The 2,500-nt window shown below is 34.0% G+C and overlaps 1 protein-coding gene and 2 long non-coding RNA genes across 5 annotated transcripts in view; 1 reads left to right on the top strand and 2 right to left on the bottom strand.

The window, feature by feature from the left end:
* LOC137652181 (uncharacterized) overlaps window positions 1-2,500 on the bottom strand; it is a 509,514-nt gene that overhangs the window by 443,236 nt on the left and 63,778 nt on the right. The window lies entirely within an intron of this gene.
* The window catches only part of LOC137652180 (QRFP-like peptide receptor), a 431,646-nt gene that overhangs the window by 388,092 nt on the left and 41,054 nt on the right, over window positions 1-2,500 (top strand). The gene's annotated exons all lie outside the window — the stretch shown is intronic.
* Window positions 1-2,500, bottom strand: part of LOC137652178 (uncharacterized) — a 13,623-nt gene that overhangs the window by 428 nt on the left and 10,695 nt on the right. Inside the window, exon 2 of the long non-coding RNA XR_011046209.1 lies at window positions 1-2,500. This exon is cut by the window's left edge and continues 428 nt beyond it; it is cut by the window's right edge and continues 1,992 nt beyond it. This is a non-coding gene — a long non-coding RNA (uncharacterized lncRNA).

Raw genomic sequence — 2,500 nt, 5'->3', positions numbered from 1 at the left:
GCGCACAAAAAAAAAAAGTTTATTCTCGAAACATCTATATTGAAAATACGTATTATCTTAGGATTTAACGTCCTTAATTTTTTCAGTACATTTAACAGTTAGTTGTCCATTTTATTTGTTAGATTGATGCAACACAGACACATCACAAAATCAATATCCATAAACTTTTAAAATGACGTCAATTTCCAAAGGAAATTTCGTAAAGTCACTCCAAAACATTTAGCGTCACAAATTTGGTCAAATCTGCTCGTTCAACAAAAACTTCTTATAATGAAGTTTATAATCTTTTTTTTCCATGCAGCACATGACTTTAAAAATTCATCTAAGATATTTTTATATATAACATAGTTTCAATTGTAAATTACTTCCATTACGACAATGTAGTTTATAGCATATAACTTTTCCACTTCATCACATTTCCCATAGTTCCCTCGTGATCTCAGAAGCCCTATAACACCACGTTATAAATCTCCTTTATCAACGAGGGCAGGACTCACTGACGCGTAGGCCCTGGATGAAACTTCACTGCACGGTTGATATCTTTGCAAAGGGTGTTTTTCAGTAACCATTTCTTACAATATTCTTACTATAGTCCCTTTCCTTTAGCGATGCATATTTGCACCGACTCGCAGCGGTGCCCTTTTAGCTCGGAAAAGTTTCCGGATCGCTGATTGGTTGGACAAGATAATTCTAACCAATCAGCGATCAGGAAACTTTTCCGAGCTGAAAGGGCACCGCCGCGAGTCGGTGCAAATATGCATCGCTAAAAGAAATGGACTATAGAAACTATCCTACACAATTATATTACTTATTACAGATATATTTATGGAAGTGTATCTGAGGAGTTTTATTGAAGTTACTTCCATTCGTATCTGAAGAAAAGTTTTGGGAATATTTGCGCACCAAATAATGATATCAAAGATATATTTCGAAATGATCAGGGCAGATGATCCTTTATTCTTTCTCAGATTATCTTAATTTGCAATAGATAAAGGCTATTGGAAAACTGGTAAGATAACGGCTTTGAATTAAACATTGAGATAAAAATACTACACTTATGGCGTTATCTCACAGATTTCCAAATACACTCGAATGAAAGCAATTTAAAAACTACAGCTAATAAAACGTTTCTTTTAACTTAAAAGAAAATATCTTATCTAAGAAGGGCATTATGAGAGTATCTTTGTAAACGTATAAAGATACCTCAAGGCCATGATAAGGTCCTTCTATGTGATTAATTGTATTAGCTTAAAATGGGTCTCCTTGTTTTTCCATTTGGAGCAAATGTTTAGGAATGTTTGTGACCTCAAAATGGAAGTATTTATAATAACCATCTTACTTAAACATCTATTATATAGAATTTGAAATTTCCCAAAATGAGGGAAACCCATTTGGGAAACTTCAAATTAAAGGAAGAGGATGAACACAATAGATTAACCATACAAAGGACCTTAATCTTTAAAGGCTAATTGTCCATCATCAGTTGGTTTTTGGTTTTAGGGTGCAAACCAACCATATCTTTTTCTAGAGGTTATGTATCAATAAATCAATAAATTGCTTTTATAAGGCTATTTATAGAAATATACGCTATTCTTTTGTTTTCTAGATTTCATCGGTACTGTATTGGATAAAAAGGCCCTTTCCAACAGTCCACTGAACTTTATGGCGCGTCTTCTTATTCGCAAACAGTACACTGTACTTTGCATGGATATACTGTACTTTGCATGAATACACTGTACCTTCAATGAATACACTGTAATTTGTATTCTGCTACGTTCCCTGCCAAGGAAAAGTTAGGTTAGTTTACTTATCTTCATTAGCTTCAGCGTTGTTTTTCTAGAGTTATGTACCAATAAATCAATAAATTGCTTTTATAAGGCTACTTATAGAAATATACGCTATTCTTTTGTTTTCTGGATTTCATTGGTACTGTATTTGCCAAAAAGGCCCTTTCAACAGTCCACTGAACTTTATGGCGCGTCTTCTTATTCGCAAACAGTACACTGTACTTTGCATGGATATACTGTACTTTGCATGAATACACTGTACTTTGCATGAATACACTGTAATTTGTATGAATACATTGTACTTTACACGAATGTTGTTTACAAACTCTCAACTTTTTCCTACAGTCCACTGAACTTTATAGCGCGTTTTATTCGCGTACAGTACACTGTACTTTGCAAAAATACACTGTACTTTGCATGAATATACTGTACTTAGCACGAATACACTGTCCTTTGCACGAACACACTGTACTTTGCATGAATACACTATAATTTGCACGAATACACTGTACTTTCAATGTATACACTGTACTTTGCATGGATACACAGTACATTCAATGAATACTCTGTAATTTGCATGAATACACTGTACTTGCACGAATACACTGTACTTTGCACGAATACACTGTACTTTACATGAATACACTGTACTTTGCACGAATGCTGCTTACAAACTCTCACCTGAACTTCCATTTTTTCGTAGGCTGTTGATT

This window comes from Palaemon carinicauda, chromosome 13, assembly GCF_036898095.1.
Source record: "Palaemon carinicauda isolate YSFRI2023 chromosome 13, ASM3689809v2, whole genome shotgun sequence".
NCBI lineage: Eukaryota > Metazoa > Arthropoda > Malacostraca > Decapoda > Palaemonidae > Palaemon > Palaemon carinicauda.
Note: the sequence above shows the minus strand (reverse complement) of the source record. Positions and strands in the feature narration are given on the sequence as shown.